At 40.5% G+C, this 19,964-nt stretch overlaps 8 non-coding genes and 1 pseudogene across 43 annotated transcripts; all 9 read right to left on the reverse strand.

Annotated features, from left to right (window-relative positions):
• Positions 1-1,464: 1,464 nt before the first annotated feature.
• LOC125517736 (small nucleolar RNA Z278) lies at positions 1,465-1,579 on the reverse strand. The gene has a single exon (XR_007287776.2). It is a non-coding gene; the product is annotated as a small nucleolar RNA Z278 (small nucleolar RNA).
• A 1,385-nt stretch (positions 1,580-2,964) lies between these two features.
• On the reverse strand, positions 2,965-3,059 carry LOC125517799 (small nucleolar RNA snoR97). Its single transcript, XR_007287807.2, has one exon. It is a non-coding gene; the product is annotated as a small nucleolar RNA snoR97 (small nucleolar RNA).
• Positions 3,060-3,259: 200 nt separating this feature from the next.
• Positions 3,260-3,356, reverse strand: LOC125517709 (small nucleolar RNA Z223). The gene has a single exon (XR_007287752.1). It is a non-coding gene; the product is annotated as a small nucleolar RNA Z223 (small nucleolar RNA).
• Positions 3,357-3,405: 49 nt separating this feature from the next.
• Positions 3,406-3,487, reverse strand: LOC125517810 (small nucleolar RNA U36a). Its single transcript, XR_007287815.2, has one exon. It is a non-coding gene; the product is annotated as a small nucleolar RNA U36a (small nucleolar RNA).
• A 240-nt stretch (positions 3,488-3,727) lies between these two features.
• LOC125517698 (small nucleolar RNA SNORD25) lies at positions 3,728-3,823 on the reverse strand (annotated as a pseudogene).
• A 1,123-nt stretch (positions 3,824-4,946) lies between these two features.
• Positions 4,947-5,052, reverse strand: LOC125517790 (small nucleolar RNA snoR1). The gene has a single exon (XR_007287798.2). It is a non-coding gene; the product is annotated as a small nucleolar RNA snoR1 (small nucleolar RNA).
• A 178-nt stretch (positions 5,053-5,230) lies between these two features.
• LOC125517789 (small nucleolar RNA snoR1) lies at positions 5,231-5,318 on the reverse strand. Its single transcript, XR_007287797.1, has one exon. It is a non-coding gene; the product is annotated as a small nucleolar RNA snoR1 (small nucleolar RNA).
• A 70-nt stretch (positions 5,319-5,388) lies between these two features.
• On the reverse strand, positions 5,389-5,481 carry LOC125517791 (small nucleolar RNA snoR1). The gene has a single exon (XR_007287799.1). It is a non-coding gene; the product is annotated as a small nucleolar RNA snoR1 (small nucleolar RNA).
• A 1,797-nt stretch (positions 5,482-7,278) lies between these two features.
• On the reverse strand, positions 7,279-13,406 carry LOC125516544 (uncharacterized). 36 transcript variants are annotated; one of them, XR_015607332.1, is made up of 10 exons: positions 12,793-13,400; positions 12,588-12,697; positions 12,153-12,254; positions 11,494-12,001; positions 11,100-11,222; positions 10,857-10,982; positions 9,437-9,546; positions 8,767-8,800; positions 7,824-7,977; positions 7,279-7,745 (listed from the first exon to the last, which is right to left on the reverse strand). It is a non-coding gene; the product is annotated as an uncharacterized LOC125516544 (transcript). The 36 variants fall into 36 exon arrangements; XR_015607338.1 differs by having other exon boundaries at positions 11,494-11,646; positions 11,938-12,001; positions 12,153-12,697; XR_015607334.1 differs by having other exon boundaries at positions 11,494-11,665; positions 11,938-12,001; positions 12,153-12,697.
• Between the last annotated feature and the right edge of the window lie 6,558 nt (positions 13,407-19,964).

Here is a 19,964-nt window from a genome sequence, read left to right on the forward strand (position 1 = left end):
CCTTTCTGGCTATCCTAGTCCTTTGATTGTTCACCGCACGCCGGAACTTCAAACTTGCACTAAACAGTATATCATGCTACAATTGCTTTCGCCAAGCCTGATTTTGAGGAATGTGCTGAGCATTACCGACCCTTATGGCCCCTCCGTTGTTGATGGAGCTCTCAAGGGAAATCACGCTTGGTGAAAAAATGAAGTCTTTAAATTGAGATTATTTTTCTTCAATTATTGACCAGCAAGGAGACATTGCCAGAAGGGCACGCTGTTAAGAGGAAGAGGGCAGAGAATTCAACAGGGAACAACGCATCAAAAAAAAATCAACAGGGAACAAGATCAGATCTACAGCATTCAGAAAGATTGCGGCCAAGAAGGAACGTAGCAACAAAAGCTGGACCAGAAGAATCAACAACAAACAGTTCGGATGGAGTGCGGACATAGTCAACCATCTTATCATGTCATACACTAAAGTTAACTATAGCATGTAAGGGCATGAAAAAAATCATCAAACTGTTGGCTATGTCCCGCACTCCATCTTTGGCCCACACTTATAAGAAACACACAAAGTTCCACATAAGAAAATTCAGACATATGCTTGTCTATGATGTAGTTTAATCCATGACCGCAACATCACAAATAACATCTGTTTTGTTGCAGCACGTATGAACATTCTTCACAAGTACAAATGGCAAAATCATCCACAGTTGAAAGGCAATGGTGAGGCAGTCCCGAAACATTACAGATGGCATTTCATTGCTCAGTCATATGATATGACTTCTCATTGCCACCAGATGCATCTACATGCAAAACTTCGTAATTCATCTCCACGATGCCACAAAACTACGCAAAAACAAGAAAATATCTAAGAACACAATTACAAGAAAAATGGATGAAAGAAGATGCACTTGCACACGGGATCAGAAGGAAATTAAAGATGTTATCAACCGCTGGACATCAGAAACACAGACCATTAAACCAACCCTATTGATCATTTACTGGGTGTGGGAGTAAACACTGCATGGAGCTATATGATAACCACAGGTGGATCCAGCTTTCATATTACCCCAAATGAATAAAGAGCCGTCAAAGTTACCAGAAAATAATATCAAATGAAAATGATATAAATACAGACATTTTTTAATTTCTTGCGCATCATTTATCTACATTTTATGTTCTATTAAATCAAGTTCCGTTTAACACAAATAAGATTGCATCTCTTCCGGAAATCAGAGATATTTGTGAGAGGATACCTAACCTCAGCAAATATGATACAGAAATGCTTAGTTTTATCAGTTGAAAACAAAAACTTGAAACCAGCAAATTACATGTGATGATCCTCAAGAACCTCAGCAAATATGAGACGATATTTGTGAGAGGATACCTAAACTCAGCAAAAATGATACAGAAATGCTTAGTTTTATCAGTTGAAAACAAAAACTTGAAAACAGCAAATTACATGTGATCTCAAGAACCTCAGACTTACCCATTGATGTCACATGGATACAGCGCCTCCAGGTAGGTTCATCCTGTAAACAAGATCCTGGAGCCGGCTGCACCTCCAAATGTTGGGCATATCATCATTGGAATTTCACATGATGTTTTAGAACAAATTACAATCTCCTAATTAAGACTAAGTACACATGTAAGCTATCACCACCAGGCTAATTAATCATGAATTCCCAGGTATCACCACTGGGCTAAAACCGCTTTTGTAAACTGCAATGGGTCAAATCAATATATCAGATTTTTCAGTCATAAATTCTCAAAAGCAGAATTGTCATGGAAGTCTTGTCAAAATAGAAAACAAAAATCTCTGAAGAAAAATGGAAAAATAAGAATTAATATTCATATGGCTTATATTAAGAAATTCAACCATATTTCCCCTTGTACTTAATGCAATCACTCAAATGAAAACCACAGGAGTGTTGAACAAACAAATGTCATTGTCCAAAAATTGCACAACTAAGCACTTCAAAATTTGGGTTCAAAGTTGAAACTGAAGATTCAGTATTTCACATCATTTGCCACCCTTGGTTTGCACAGGAAGATTAATGAATTCACAAGGGGGAAAAGAACAACTACCGTGCTAATGCAAGGAATCAGATATTACTCCGTCGTTTCTAAATATTTGGCTTACTAGAGATTTCAACAAGTGACTACATACAAAGCAAAATGAGTGAATCTACACTCTAAAAAATGTTATATACATCCGTATGTGGTTGTCCATTTGAAATCTCTAAAAAGACAAATATTTAGGAACGGAGGGAGTATTAGATATTATTAGTCGACACATGGAACTTTCCAGTGAGAGTGTAGGATAGCAGCCTGGCAGGGCGAAAGCTCTTATGCGGGAACTGCAAATGTTTTGAGAAACAAGCCATTTATTTATCATCATAGCAATGTTGTTTCCCAAATATCAAATCAGTAATGCCCTGTCAGAGTAACTATGACAAAAATTATAGCTCCATCTGGACATAAATCCATAGCTAAAATATGAAGTTCATCATGTAGGGCTGTGGGAATAAAGACCAGCTGAAATTTCATAAAACTCCTAACATGAAAGGAAAACAACTTCATCCAGAAGAAATTACCATGAAGAGAAGTCAAACACCTAAGTTCCAGAAATTAACAAGTGATAAGATAACACAGTAGAAATCTCTTGGTTAAGAAATGTTACGATAACCCAGTAGAAATCTCTTGCTTTAACCATTCACTGGTTTTAAGTTGATGGGGTATAGAACAAAGACATAAAGATGTTCCAAGCGTTACCACATTAGCTACTAATTCGTGCTACTAGCGTCAGCAAATTCAATTCCGTTTCACAATTCACAGCTAATTCATTTCGTGGCAACTGTTACTCAATCAGGTTTCAAGTTTAGAATATGGCCCAGGTAACTTGTTCTAGAACAATATCTCAGCTTGTTTCTCCATACAGTTGCAATTGCTGCAGGGACGCAGTGGAAATTTGTTAAATTTTGTGTCATTATTTAACTCCCATCTCGTAGGAACAAGAGACAAAGCTGATGACAACACACGCTCTACCAAGACAAAACTCGGCAACAAAACAGAGACCAACAACCAAAAGAAAGAAAAATCTTTCATCAGAGAACCTCAGACTTGCCCATCAATTTCAAGCCTCCAGGTAGGTTCATCCTGCAAACAGGATCCTGGTGGGATATGCATCATAAAGTCTTCAAACGAATTTGGTGGGATATACAGGATCAGAAACTAAACTAGGATTGTACAATAGATAAAAGATGATTGATCATGGCTCAGATCAGTATATTACAGGCTTTTCAGTCATGAATTTTCAGAAGCAGAACTGGCATGTTTGCTGAAAGTGTTTATCATCACCACCATGAACAAACAACATAAACCAAGATCATAAAGTAAAGGATTTGGTATTTACAGTGGCTTTAAGAAATTCAACCATGTTTTCCCTTCTACTTCAGGAGTTAAATCAGAAACACGGGAAAGATAATAATCATTGCCACCAAAACAATCTCCACAGCATTGGGGCTTTCCTTCATCACAGAGAACCAAGATCCGTCCGACAAGCCCAGGGTCAGCAAATTACACATCTGATCACAAGAAATTCCACACTGGATAGTGACAGTAACATTTGCTTTCTCCATCTTCTCATTACCCAAGATCCATACAGATTTACAAGCACAAATACTGTTAAGATAAGAAAATCAAAACAAACAGAGAAATATCTAAACCACTGATAGCAAACAACTCAGTCCCTTAGATGTTCTTTGACCATGCGATCATTTCCACAGGAGTCATTACAGGTCTGTAACTGTAAAATGGGCTCATCACAGCTGTCAAAATCAAATTACCAAGAACGTGTCGACAGGAATTTTTGTGTGACGTGTGCATGTATGTAAGAGCTGCCAATGCCCTGGGAGTGAGATGCCAAAGGGCAAAAGAGGGGCTAACTCATATACAACAGAACACTGTTGCTTCAAGGGAACGAGTCCAGTGGAAACAAATCAGCCTCAAGAGACTGAACATCCCAATGACCAGATGACGAAGCACAAACAAATCACAAGTTGAGACAAGAGACAACACACAAAATTAAGACTGGGCTGCTCATGATCTATCTATTGATGAATTCCTCAATGTTGGGAGCAATCGATCCCAGTTAACCATAAGTGCATCTTTGACATTGTTTTTTATGTGTTGTTGAATGCAATAAGGCCCTGTTTGGTTCATAAGTCCTAGGACTTTTTTAGTCCCAACTTATAAGTCTTAAGTCCCTACCTGTTTGGTTCCTGGGACTTAACATGGACTAAAAGACCATATTATAACTACAGGTCCCTCTAAGTCCCTCCTTGAGAGTCTTATTTCATAAGTCCCAACTGCCCACTTTAAGTCCCTATAAGGATCTCCTGTTTGGTTTGGATGGGACTTCTAGGGACTTTTTTAAGTCCCTAAACCAATAAGTCCTTGGAAACAAACACCCTCTAAGACTAATTCTGAACTGATAATCACCACACTTTGAGTTTGTTTCTTCAGTTGGCTTGCAGTGGATTCAGCTGCATAGTGCATGAGTGAATCTCGTGCCACTATGTAACTCGCATCTCGTAGCTCTTCCACAAATCAGATGTGAGAGGACAGTTAATACTTGACTTGTTTTATCAGTTCAAGAATAGCAAAATTAAATTGAAATCAGCAACAGAAGTTCCATCAAATCACCAAGAACAGCGGTCATTCAGGTAAGCAAAAAATGCAACGTTAACAAAAAACAGAGAATTTCAAAGCTACAGCACGACAGGCCCCTAATTATAAATTATAAATCGCCTACCATACAAATATGCACGAGATACGTACAATAACATAATAAAATTGCAAACAAAAAGGACACGCAACTAATCTAAGAGTGAACCATCTAACAGACTACTCTGGTCAACGAAAATTGTAAAGCTGGCGCAAGCAACATAAAGCAAAGCTCAGACAGTTGCTATACTCTGCTCAACGAAGGGCGCCTCTCTGGAGAGAGAGGCGCACTTCTCATACAAGAGGTGTCAGAAGGAAGCGATGCTCATCACAGCTATTGCTCATACAAGAGGTGTCAGAAGGAAGCGATGCTCATCACAGCTATTGCTCATACAAGAGGTGTCAGAAGGAAGCGATGCTCATCACAGCTATTGCTCATATTGAAGCCAAATGACAAGACAAACAACCAAGCGGAAAAGGAACATTCACAGAAAGAGATCTTGATCATAAGATGGGCTCAGAGGGTTGCTAATCTGCTCATGGAAGGGACTAGTCCCTTCTCATACAAGAGGTGTCAGAAATAAGCAGTGCTCATCACGGCCAGCGATTCTTACCAAGATGCTAGTTTTTGCAAATCCATCAAAAATAAACAAACAAATTAGCGCGTGATTGTGCTCAGATATGTTTGCTGCAATCTGCTCAGCGAAGTGCAACAATGGCGCTTCTCGTACAAGAGGTGTCAGAAATAAAGCAATCATCACTGCACAAAAACAACAGAAAATCAAGATCTAATGGCAGATAAGAGGGCGAGAGAAAGTAGAGATGCCGCGCAAGACGAGGGCAAAAGGAGCCGCCGCCTCCGCCGCGCCATGAGCGGCCGTGGGGTGGAGGGACTGCGGCGGCGGCGGTTCAAACCCTAGAGAGGTGCTGTGTTGGCGTCTATGCCCACGGTGGAGTTATATAGAGGGGGTGGGAGCGGGCCAAAGATTTTTTGTGGGCCTTTCGTCCTATGGGCCTGTAATGGGTTGCTAAACAAATCTAATCTCTGTAGTCTTTTTGTTTTGGCACGTTGTTTTAGGGAGCAACTAGTTAACAAGCGCTTTTTTTAAACCTCGCAATGATCAGTGCCATTTGGCGCGCTCTCAGCCGCCCGCCACGTGTCGCGTTTAGTGCGCTCCCTCCGGATTTTTTTTTTCGGCACACGTTTTTGGCTTTTTAAATAGGTTTTTTTCGGTTTTTTTGACGTTTCGGTTTTTCACAGATCTTCCTTAGCTTTTCGGTCAAATAAAATATTTGGAAAAAAAATCCTTTTGTGCGAAAAAATGCGTTTTTTCTTTCACTAGAGTCACGGTTTTGCTTCCGCGAAAGGCACTGTTGTGCTTTCACGAGAGTCCTGACCGTTTCGGAGAAACATCCTTCCGCGAGAGGCACGGATGTGCTTTCGCGAGAGTCACGTCCGTACCTTTCGGAAACGTAAAAAAACGCGTTTTCTACTTTTTTTCCCTTCCGCGAGAGGTACGGTTGTGCTTTCGCGAGAGTCACGACCGTGCCTTTTGGAAACGGAAAAATAAACGTGTTTTCTGTTTTTTCCTTCCACGAGAGGCACGGTTTTGCTTTCGCTAGAGTCACGGCCATGCCTCTCAGAAACGAAAAAAACATATTTTTATTTTTTTTCCTTCCAGGAGAGGCACGGTTTTGCTTCCAAGAGAGACACAGGTGTGCTTTCACAAGAGTCATAGTTGTGCCTTTTGGAAAGAGAAAAAAAGCATTTTCTGTTTTTTTTTCTTCCGCGAGAGGCATGGTTGTGCTTTCGCAGAGTCACGGCCATGCCTCTCGGAAACGGAAAAAACGCGTTATCTATTTTCTTCTTCCGCAAGAGGCACGGTTTTGCGAGAGGCATGATTGTGCTTTCGCAGAGTCACGGCCATGCCTCTCGGAAACGAAAAAGGCGCGTTATTTGTTTTTTTTTCCGCGAGCGTTCCTCTTTCGGAAAGAAAAAAAACTCGAGCTCTTGGTTTGGTTTTTTGTCCCTTTTTTTTGGTAAAAAAAATCATCAAAACCTATCAACATTGGATTTAGTTTTAAAGATCTCAACGCGGGGAATCCGACATAGACTAGTAACATATGTCAAATCATTTGGACATCTGAGTAGCTCTCGACAAAAAAAACAAATCTATGTATTATTTGTCTTTTTTTCCGAGCTACTCAGATATCCAAATGTTCTGAAATTTGAAGCACACTGCACGCACTAAATTATCTACCTTGCACAAAAATTTTGGATTTTTTGGATTTTTTTATGAATTGTTTATTGGCCGGGAGCAGACGAGCCCAGGCTGAGAATTGGATATTCGATTTGTGGTGGTCTTTTCATGGTATACGTGCTCTGATGTTGAGCGCCTTTCCCCTCGCCAGCTCTTCATTGTTTCAAACTAGTAGGCGCGCCACCTGAGCGGGAGCTGGGCGGTGCCAGGTAGGACACGCCCCTTTCAACGTCCTGTGTACTAGTTAGCACATGTGATGTTACTATCAAGCAAGTGATATTTGAAAGAGAGCACAACAGCAGAAATAAACAGACATCGATAAGAGTCGCATTGCAGATAGTTAAAGCTGATGAGTGGCGATCTTAGAGGTTACATGCCTGACAACATATATGCTATCTGTTCAAAAGCACCATGTTGCAACATCCAAAAGAAGCAAGGTTCAGTACGTCATAAGCTCCGTACATGGAAGGATCATATTCATACTCGACTTCTGTCATTGTCGATAATGCGTCTAGAGGCGATGGCACGGTGAGAGCAAGGCGGCATTTTCGGTGACCTTGAAGCGGAATGCGCAGATGTCTCCTTCGCGGATGTGTGCACGGCGGCAGAACTCTGACAAGTTGGTGGTGATGGTGGCCCTCTTGTCAGTTCCCAGCATGATGCGACAATCATCATGCAATTGCCGTCAACAATCCTGATCTTCAGTGTATCATCATCCAGGTTAATGTAGTCCATCGGATTCTCTTTGGTGTAGTGAACCTGAAAATACTGGCAGGAGAAAGGAAGGAAGTGAGAGGGATGTACAGTGTCATGCAATATGCAAGAAAGAATGTGTTTTGAAGTTACGATTCACTGTGGCTTGGCAAATGTCTTGTATGATGGTGCATACATAGTACTTGATGTTTGGTTTACATGGCTGTGGCTGTGGCGTCTACATGGTGCTCATAGATCTTAACCTCATTGCCCCAATAACAATGTTCCTCAAGCTAACCAGGTGCTCCTGCATTGCGCTCAATATCGGTGAGAACCAAATGAAGTGGGTTATGGAACAGCCTTAAATATCATTGATTGTTTGAAGATAAAGCTTTATATAAGAGAAAAGTGTACCCAAGTTCCAAAGCTATCCTATAAGAAAGACATGAAGGTAAGTAACTAAGTTAAGGATCATTCTTCGGAAGCAGTGAAGTTCAAGTACAAAAGCATGGCAGATTGTAAAATTGTACCATCGCTCCTTGTAACTCCTAAAGTTGAGAACACACACATATATGATGAATAAGACACATGCTAATTGCAAATTAAACATGATTGGTTTCTTGAAGCTAAAGCTTCGACTTAGAGAAAAGTGGACCCAAGAATAGATGAAGCTAAACAACTAAGAAATTACAAAATTTCATAGTTCACAAATGGTTCAAGAATAGATGAAGCTAAACAACTAAGAAATGATAAGAAATTACAAAATTGTACGGCAACTCCTTTTAAGCTCTAAACTTGAGAACTCACAAATGGTTCAAGAAAAGTTTCATAGCAGCAGTGACACTGGAAATGATGACAGAGAGCCATGGTGAGAGGAATCGGTAAAGTCAGGAAACAAATATGAGGCAAGCACAGGTACCTAAAACTGCAGAGCAAGAATTAGACTAATATGATGTTATATTGTGTATCATGATGCTATAAGTTGTTTGTATTTACATATATAATATGCTGGTTTTCAGCAGTGTGGAGAAGAAGAGAACAAAATAGCAGGCGATGCAGCTGCGTTTCATACATAACCAACATGGTGCATGCTTACCGCGTATGTACTCTAGATGGTCGTCTTCATCGCACTACGGAAAACGTGTTTAGAGAATTGTTAGCATGAGAAATAAGAATAATATTTGTTTGAAATAGAAATTGTGTATATGAATTCAAATAGAATCGAACATAGTATTGAGGCGCAAGCGGGCAAGCAGCGCAGTGATAAAAGTTTAATAAAGTCCATTGCCTCACAAATTGTGCAGACAGATAATGAGGTATTTTGTGAAGACAGATAATGAGGTATACTTCCTGCACTGAGTGAATTTAGTTCACAGTGCACTGTTTTACAAAATGCAAAATGCCACAGACAGGTATGCTGTGAGTTTATATCATTGTGATTCAACAATGATGCATGAAAAATTGTGGGTAAGCACATTCTTCGTGTCAATGCGGCAGGCTCTTCCTTGCATATATTTTACATTTTTAAACCTAACAAAATTGATGGTTGTATTGTTGTGAAGAGCCTGGTTAGCTAGAACCAACATATTTCGAAGAGATGTAGGGCATAAATTAAGAATCTACTACATAACCTATAGTAGCTTGTAAGAGAGCTATTTGTGAGCTACTATGGCAGGAGTATATGCAGATCTAGAGCATTTGGAAAAGGGTGGACAGACAGGAGAAAAGTGAGAGTCGATTTTCTGATGGAATCGATTGGGTGGTACCTGGTTGGATGCTGAGTGGTTGGCCGCTGGCGGCGCACACAAAGCCGATGCGTGTCGACGGCGAGCTTCACACCCCTTTCATTCTCCTGTTTCCAGTATGTGTGGGGCAGCTGCATACAAACACCGGCTCTTCAACTTACTATAGCAAAGTGTGATTATCTATTACAAGTAGGGGGACATCTATTCGGAGCACAACTACAAACAACTGGAGCATAGTCTCTATAACACAAAATTGATCATGTTAGACAGGTCGAACAGCTTGATCAGCAAGGAGGTGGGCATTGTTATACGCTGATGATTTCGTCTTTCTAGTTCTATTCTATCCCCAGATGCTTTACGCCCTTGCCTACAGTTGACAAAAGGAAAAATAAATTCATAATTTCAGTAGACACGTATCGCCGAAAGAAATGAGAAGTGGAATTATGTGGTAGGAGTAAAAGTGATATTTGAGGTTGTCTAAAATTGATGAAAGCCCAGGACTGAGCAAACCAGTAGTAAAGAAGTTTCTCTTATAACACAATAATGAATAAAGCTTTGTGTTTGTCTAATAGAATAAACAGAAAAGTGATAAATATGATATGACGGTAACAGCCTAATAAAAATGCTTGAGAAAACATACATTAAGAAGGTTCTTTATTGGGCAATTCTTCAAACATTCTGTTGGCAACCATTCAACACAATTCCATAGACAACAGATATAATTTTCTACAGAAATCTTATGTCAACTGTTTACTACAATGCTATGTTAACAAGTTCAGGATAGTACTGTTATCCACAAGAAGGTAATTCGTTTGAAGAATAAGAAATATCAATGTCAAACATCACTTTTGCTGTTAAACACATCATTCGTTCATCATATAACATTATTTTTTGTTGACAAATCATGTACACCAAATTATTTACAAGAAGTCAACTTCTCATTTCTAAAAGGTTAAAAAGGGATCTATTTGGTAACAACAAATACACAATGGATCAATCCTTAGCTACCAAGTAAACATCCATTCTTGGGAATATACACCATCACGCCCTACAAGCCTATGATATTTTCTAGCATCGCCTGACACGGACCGGATCGATTTGCTGACTCGAGGACGATTGCCGGAGAGGGGAAATGGCATATCCGCATATGTAAGTCACCCCCAACACACAATGGGGAGCTTGTCACCAAATTTGCATCATCCATTATCCATTTTCAGAAACAACAAAGCCAGCAGTCAAATTCCTATGGGCAAATATCAGGCCATAAGAAGCCTTGAGATGATCGAGTCCAGAAAAATTGAAGTTATCACTAATTCACTCACAAAAGTAAATTACATTCAGAAAAGAATACATAGTCCACTCAGTTTTATTCATTTAGTATATACAAGTTTTAAGGAGGCCAACACTCATGGTGGGGGCTGAAGAAGAAATTAAAAGATACCTTTGATGTAGTTGTCATTGTCCAACGTGAATCCATGATACATTCCTGCAGGCAAAACAATCATGCCCCCTTCCTTCACTGCTATACAGATCCACTCTTCATTTTGGTCCCTCGCATCAAAGTATCCTTGACAACATTAAAAAAACAATTTGGTAAAGCATGTTACCGTGATTATCACTGGAAATATAACGGTTTATGGCTTTCTCATTTAAAATGCCAAAAAAGGATAAAGAAGGCACCTACCAGTCTACCACTGCCCTCAAGAAAATAGCGTATCTCTTCGTCAGTACACAAGTGCTCTTCAAAGAAATTTTTCAGCTTGGCCTTGTAGTTTGGCAACTTCTTGGGATATACGTCGCGGATGTCCTGCTAGAGGAAAAACAAAACAGGTCTGTCACGCTTGATTGCTTCTACTACTTGCATACGTTTTATGCTTTGACAATCAAAATGGAAACGTAGTAAGCATTTAGGTTCCAGCTTGCAACACCTAATTACGGGCATTTAGTATATGGGACGTCCTTCAAAATTTCAGTCAACTTTTCATATGAACCCGACAAAATCTAATAAAGCTCTTCTATTGGAGATGGGAAAAAAATAATGGAAGAGGTGTAGGTGGGAGCCCTTTGCCGCTGCTTACCTCGCTGCTGCTGCTGCCATGGATCTGGAGCTCAGGGGAGAGGGGCGCCACTTCTTCCCATCTACCTTGCCTGATCCCGGTCGCAGAGGCACGACACCGTCGACTCAACGGCGGTGGCTTGATCGCAGCCGCTTCCCCTCCTCATCACGTGTCCTACAAGTTATACGTGAATCTACAAACATGATATTCGATGAATTACTCATGGGGTAAAATTTCTTTCTTCTTTACATATTCTTCCAACAATAAAAGAATTTGCACATAGAAAAAAAGTGTCTTCCTTCAGTTGAGCTTTTCAGTCCGGCACAAAATGAGCAACAGGTTCCCCAATTAAAAATGGATTATTCTTTGTCCCCAAAACAAAATCTGAATGCACCTACAAACTAAGCTAGGAAAAAAAACAAAATGAAGAATCTATAACATGAAGAGCCGGTTGTCGATTTGCACCTCTGATTGTCGACTTGTACTTATTGCTTAATTTGTTGTTGTACGTGCACACGAACCACCCAATCTATAAACTTCAAGATTGAGGTATCAAGATTTTGTTTCTTTGGGAATTGGCATGTCAAGCAGGAGTGACATGAAAAACTAATAAACATGTTAACTGAAGTATCAAGAATGCAGGGTAAGCTAAGGATAAGAAAATAGGAAACACTACTAACCAAGTGTATAATTATCACGTGATGGAACATATGCTGAAGCATGAGTCCCGGGGCTAAAAGCAGATATTTTATCAAGCATCACTACACACCGGACATCATGATCTGTCCAAATACATACTTATGTGAGAAAAGTTTTAAAGTAAGCAACCATCTTTCGACTTTAATTGCAGTTGAGGAAATGTTGTAGTATGATTGCTCGAGTTTATCTGGAGGATTCAGGGTCAAACAAGGAGCTTATCAAACCATATTCAACTATAAGTATTTCTTGGTTGAGTCAACTATAAGTATTTCTTAGCTCACAAAGTGGTATATGGCAAACTTGAAAACTCTGAAGTAAAACAATGGCATGACAGGCTTACTCAAAGACATTGAAAAAAAACATCTAAATCAACACACAAGGAAACACCCTTATTATAATCAACATAGGTAGCCTACATTTTAGGTCTTTTGACATAACACCTGCAAATACATGTTCTGATACAAAAACTCCCTGTCAGTCTTCTTGGAATTTCTTCGAACACCTTGTAGGCATAGAGAAACAACATCTGCAGAAACAAAGACACAAAGATGAGAAGCTCTAGGAGTACGGCACTGGAAGAGAGGCGGGAAAATTTCGGAAAGAAGAGAAAAACTTGTGTACTTGCATCGTGCTTCTCCTATTCGCCTCTCTTCTTCGTCGGGCAGAAGAACTGCGACATGAGAGCAGGATGGAGCCGGGCGTCTCTGCGGCCCGCGCTGCTTCTGTAGAGGAAGACGGATGGTCTCGATGCCATGGACCACCGCCGCGTCTCGAGCTCCACATGCCGAGTATGAAGCTCCTCCTTGGGCCGCTGCTACAAGCGTGGGGACGGAGCCATGGAGGCAGAGCTACATCAGCCGCCACACACAAAGAATACGGCGAAGCTCAGAAAGGAGAGAGCACCGCGCCATTTAGGAGGCACAACAGGACGAGAGAGTGCAACAGGAGACGGAGACGACCGCACCAAGACGCCGTAGCATCGCCGGCGACGAGGAGGTCGAGTACACGGGTGGGATCGACGAATCGATGCAGTGGAGCATACAGAGCGCGAGGAGAGGAGGAGATTGGTAGCCAGCACGATAACTGAGACCGCCGGATTTCGTCGGAACCGGCCGGCGAAGGCGGCGGCGGCGGAAAAAGAGAAGGCGAGAGAGAGAGAAGCGAGATAGATGGGGGCATCAGGTGGAAGGGACGGACTCAGGTTCCACCTATTTTTTTTCCTCTCTATTTCTTTTCCTTCGGCCTTTCTTCGCGACGAAGCGAACGAGCCTTGCCAACGTGGACTCTATCGCTTGTCTCGTAGCTTGCGGACGTGGACAGCGCCATCGACTGCCCCTGATGCGCAGCTGAATGGTTTTAAATGTCTATAAGTTGTTAAAAGATATTTAGGATGGAATAGGGGACGACGTGATTTCATCATCAAGGAGATCTCCGCTCGTGCAATTTGCATTCACAGAGTGTCGGTATGTTCATGAGGGAAGGAAATTAATCTTGAAGCTCATAGTTTAGAGTATGATTTATCTATTAAGTGGGTCGTCCTCATATTGGGCTTGGTGTGCCATACAACTTTGTTACTATGTCTATAATCCTGTAAAGATTGTCGTTGCGAGTTGCTCATGGTTTTTTACATTGGTAAGTTACAATAGAAAAATTATCTTATCAAGTTAAAGATAATAGTAAAGTTTAAGTAAAAAATAGAAACTTTTTACATACATAATTAAACAATTAAATTTAATTGTATATAATATAAATAAAATAATATATAACATTATAATTACTGATTAATATAATATATAAAATAATATGACAAACATGATATATTTTAATATTAATTTACACATCTGGTTTAACTATAAATATTTTTTTAAATTGAGTATTTAAGCAATTATATCACGATTTGGACGGTAATATAAATGAATATATTTTTGTTATCTAAATATTTGTCTGGCTTAATTTTATCTTATGATTTGAAAATTTAATTATCTTTAAATTTTATAAATTATGTATTGGGAATTGTATAAAATAAAATTAACTCACATATAATATATTAAATAAAATTAAAAGAATAAATATATCACTTATTTTGATGACTGGAAGATCTTAACTGTGATCTAGATATCTCAGCAAAATTACTACACTACAAACTTTTTTCATATTTCATATCAGTATTGCGAAATATCATAAGTGTAAACAAAAGAATGATGTAGTCTATTTATACTGATCATTTTTACTTATATTATTTGGTCGCTTAATTTAAATAAATTTTTACAATACAATGTCCAACATACAATATTCAGTGTTAAATTTTACTACCTTGTTTAATAACATTGATGAGATTAAATATTTCAACTCAATTATACAAGTATTACACTCTATTTGCAAAAACACCAACGTTAAAGTAGAACTTTGTATTTAATTAAAATTATGTTTAGATATTTTGCTAAAGTGAATATTATTTGAATTCAAAATGGAAATCATATTCAATTAGGGAATGTTTTGATCCCTTAAGTCTACATTAGGGTATTTATATATGTTTATTTCTATTTTACAACTTTTAAATATCTTGATGTATATATTTGTGTGATATACGAGTATAACAATTATCTCTTTTTGCAAGAAATCTAACAATTATCTCGACTTAGAGTTGTATGGTACAATTATGTAGCTTACTTGTAACTATTAGACAATTCTATAATGTATGAACTAGATTTGGAAAAATCACAAATTTGAAAAAAAAACATGAATTTAGAAAAGTTCCCACATTTGAAAATTTTGGTGCAAAAAAATAAAAAGAGAGAAAAGAGGGGAAATGATATAGAAAAAGGAAAAAGGACATAAAGCAGAAAAAAATTGATTAGACACTTTAAAAAACGACCAAAAGTTCCAAGAAGCTTCACAACTGGAAGCCTCCCAAAACCAAACCAGGACCCTATAGATATGTCGGCCCATTACCTACCACGTACGCCTGGGTGTGCGACATCTACCAATAACGCTACTACCTCCGTCTAGGTGAATAAGTTATTCACGTAGTTCTAAGTCATTGGTTTGAGGAATTAAATATGTGTTATATGTCATGAAAAGTATTGATAGGTCCATTTTGTATCATGCTTTTATATCGATATTTATTGCATTATGGGTTGTTATTACACATTATGTCACAATACTTATGTCTATTCTCTCTTATTTTACAAGGTTTACATAAAGAGGGAGAATGCCGGTATCTCGGATTCTGGGCTGGAAAAGGAGCAAATATTAGAGACCTATTCTGCACAGCTCCAAAAGTCCTGAAACTTCACAGAAGATGTTTTCCAAATATATAAAAAATATTGAGAGCAAGAAATTCACCAGGGGGGCCACACCATTCCCACGAGGGTGGGGGGCACGCCCTACCCCCTGGGCGCGCCCCCTACCTCGTGGGCCCCCTGATGGTGAAGGAAATATGCCCTAGAGGCAATAATAAAGTTATTATTTATTTCCTTATATCATGATAAAAGTTTATTATTCATGCTAGAATTGTATTAACCAGAAACATAATACATGTGTGAATACATAGACAAACAGAGTGTCACTAGTATGCCTCTACTTGACTAGCTCGTTAATCAAAGATGGTTATGTTTCCTAACCATGGACAAAGAGTTGTTATTTGATTAACGGGATCACATCATTAGTTGAATGATCTGATTGACATGAACCATTCCATTAGCTTAGCACCCGATCGTTTAGTATGTTGCTATTGCTTTCTTCATGACTTATACATGTTCCTATGACTATGAGATTATGCAACTCCCGTTTGCCAGAGGAACACTTTGTGTGCTACCAAACGTCACAACATAACTGGATGATTATAAAGGAGCTCTACAGGTGTCTCCAAAGGTACGTGTTGGGTTAGCGTATTTCGAGATTAGGATTTGTCACTCCGATTGTCGGAGAGGTATCTCTGGGCCCTCTCGGTAATGCACATCACTTAAGCCTTGCAAGCATTGCAACTAATGAGTTAGTTGTGGGATGATGTATTACAGAACGAGTAAAGAGACTTGCCGGTAACGAGATTGAACTAGGTATAGGATACCGATGATCGAATCTTGGGCAAGTAACATACCGATGACAAAGGGAACAACGTATGTTGTTATGCGGTCTGACCGATAAAAGATCTTCGTAGAATATGTAGGAGCCAATATGAGCATCCAGGTTCCGCTATTGGTTATTGACCGGAGACGTGTCTCGGTCATGTCTACATTGTTCTCGAACCCGTAGGGTCCGCACGCTTAAGGTTACGATGACAGTTATATTATGAGTTTATGCATTTTGATGTACCGAAGATTGTTCGGAGTCCCAGATGTGATCACGGACATGACGAGGAGTCTCGAAATGGTCGAGACATAAAGATTGATATATTGGAAGCCTATGTTTGGATATCGGAAGTGTTCCGGGTGAAATCGGGATTTTACCGGAGTACCGGGAGGTTACCGGAACCCCCTGGGAGGCATATGGGCCTTAGTGGGCCTTAGTGGAAGAGAGGAGAGGTGGCCAGAGATGGGCCGCGCGCCCCTCCCCCCCTTGGTCCGAATTGGACAAGGAGAGGGGGCCGGCCCCCCTTCCTCCTCTCTCTCCTCTTTTCCCCCCTCCGCGAATCCTATTCCAACTAGGAAAGGGGGAGTCCTACTCCCGGAGGGAGTAGGACTCCTCCTGGCGTGCCTCTCCTGGTCGGTCGGCCCCCCTCCCTTGAGCCTTTATATACGGAGGCAGGGGCACCCCCTAGAGAAAAAAAGTTGATCCACGTGATCATATTCATAGCCGTGTGCGGTGCCCCCTTCCACCATAGTCCTTGATAATATTGTAGAGGTGCTTAGGCGAAGCCCTGCGACAGTAGTACATCAAGATCGTCACCACGCCGTCATGCTGACGGAACTCTTCCCCAACACTTTGCTGGATCGGAGTCCGGGGATCGTCGTCGAGCTGAACGTGTGCTAGAACTCGGAGGTGCCGTAGTTTCGGTGCTTGATCGGTCGGGCCGTGAAGACGTACGACTACATCAACCAAGTTAACGCTTCCTTTGTCGATCTACAAGGGTACGTAGATCACACTCTCCCCCTCTCGTTGCTATGCATCACCATAATCTTGCGTGTGCGTAGGAAATTTTTTGAAATTACTACATTCCCCAACAGTGGCATCCGAGCCTAGGTTTTATATGTTGATGATATACGCACGAGTAGAACACAAGTGAGTTGTGGGCGATATAAGTCATACTGCTTACCAGCATGTCATACTTTGGTTCGGCGGTATTGTTGGACGAAGCGGCCCGGACCGACATTACGCGTACGCTTACGCGAGACCGGTTCTCCCGACGTGCTTTGCACATAGGTGGCTTGCGGGTGACAGTTTCTCCAACTTTAGTTGAACCAAGTGTGGCTACGCCCGGTCCTTGTGAAGGTTAAAACAGCACCAACTTGACAAACTATCGTTGTGGTTTTGATGCGTAGTTAAGATTAGTTCTTGCTTAAGCCCGTAGCAGCCACGTAAAACATGCAACAACAAAGTAGAGGACGTCTAACTTGTTTTTGCAGGGCATGTTGTGATGTGATATGGTCAAGACATGATGCTAAATTTTATTGTATGAGATGATCATGTTTTGTAACCGAGTTATCGGCAACTGGCAGGAGCCATATGGTTATCGCTTTATTGTATGCAATGCAATCGCGCTGTAATGCTTTACTTTATCACTAAGCGGTAGCGATAGTCGTGGAAGCATAAGATTGGCGAGACGACAACGATGCTACGATGGAGATCAAGGTGTCGCGCCGGTGACGATGGTGATCATGACGGTGCTTCGGAGATGGAGATCACAAGCACAAGATGATGATGGCCATATCATATCACTTATATTGATTGCATGTGATGTTTATCTTTTATGCATCTTATCTTGCTTTGATTGACGGTAGCATTATAAGATGATCTCTCACTAAATTATCAAGAAGTGTTCTCCCTGAGTATGCACCATTGCGAAAGTTCTTCGTGCTGAGACACCACGTGATGATCGGGTGTGATAGGCTCTACGTTCAAATACAACGGGTGCAAAACAGTTGCACACGCGGAATACTCAGGTTATACTTGACGAGCCAAGCATATACAGATATGGCCTCGGAACACGGAGACCGAAAGGTCGAGCGTGAATCATATAGTAGATATGATCAACATAGTGATGTTCACCAATGAAACTACTCCATCTCACGTGATGATCGGACATGGTTTAGTTGATTTGGATCACGTGATCACTTAGAGAATTAGAGGGATGTCTATCTAAGTGGGAGTTCTTTAAGTAATATGATTAATTGAACCTAAATTTATCATGAACTTAGTACCTGATAGTATCTTGCTTGTTTTATGTATGATTGTAGATAAATGGCCCGTGCTGTTGTTCCGTTGAATTTTAATGCGTTCCTTGAGAAAGCAAAGTTGAAAGATGATGGTAGCAATTACACGGACTGGGTCCGTAACTTGAGGATTATCCTCATTGCTGCACGGAAGAATTACGTCCTGGAAGCACCGCTGGGCGCCAGGCCTGCTACTGGAGCAACACCAGATGTTGTGAACGTCTGGCAGAGCAAAGCTGATGACTACTCGATAGTTCAGTGTGCCATGCTTTATGGCTTAGAACCGGGACTTCAACGACGTTTTGAACGTCATGGAGCATATGAGATGTTCTAGGAGTTGAAGTTAATATTTCAAGCAAATGCCCGGATTGAGAGATATGAAGTCTCCAATAAGTTCTATAGCTGCAAGATGGAGGAGAACAGTTCTGTCAGTGAGCATATACTCAAAATGTCTGGGTATAATAATCACTTGATTCAAATGGGAGTTAATCTTCCAGATGATTGCGTCATTGACAGAATTCTCCAATCACTGCCACCAAGCTACAAGAGCTTCGTGATGAACTATAATATGCAAGGGATGAATAAGACTATTCCCGAGCTCTTCGCAATGCTGAAAGCTGCGGAGGTAGAAATCAAAAAGGAGCATCAAGTGTTGATGGTCAACAAGACCACTAGTTTCAAGAAAAAGGGCAAAGGGAAGAAGAAGGGGAACTTCAAGAAGAACAACAAGCAAGTTGCTGCTCAAGAGAAGAAACCCAAGTCTGGACCTAAGCCTGAAACTGAGTGCTTCTACTGCAAGCAGACTGGTCACTGGAAGCGGAACTGCCCCAAGTATTTGGCGGATAAGAAGGATGGCAAGGTGAACAAAGGTATATGTGATATACATGTTATTGATGTGTACCTTACTAATGCTCGCAGTAGCACCTGGGTATTTGATACTGGTTCTGTTGCTAATATTTGCAACTCGAAACAGGGACTACGGATTAAGCGAAGATTGGCTAAGGACGAGGTGACGATGCGCGTGGGAAACGGTTCCAAAGTCGATGTGATCGCGGTCGGCACGCTACCTCTACATCTACCTTCGGGATTAATATTAGACCTAAATAATTGTTATTTGGTGCCAGGTTAAGCATGAACATTATATCTGGATCTTGTTTGATGCGAGACGGCTATTCATTTAAATCAGAGAATAATGGTTGTTCTATTTATATGAGTAATATCTTTTATGGTCATGCACCCTTGAAGAGTGGTCTATTCTTATTGAATCTCGATAGTAGTAACACACATATTCATAATGTTGAAGCCAAAAGATACAGAGTTGATAATGATAGTGCAACTTATTTGTGGCACTGCCGTTTAGGTCATATTGGTGTAAAGCGCATGAAGAAACTCCATACTGATGGATTTTTGGAACCACTTGAT

Source organism: Triticum urartu, chromosome 6A (genome assembly GCF_056163025.1).
Source record: "Triticum urartu cultivar PI428250 chromosome 6A, HENAU_Tu73, whole genome shotgun sequence".
In the NCBI taxonomy this organism is placed as follows: Eukaryota; Viridiplantae; Streptophyta; class Magnoliopsida; order Poales; family Poaceae; genus Triticum; species Triticum urartu.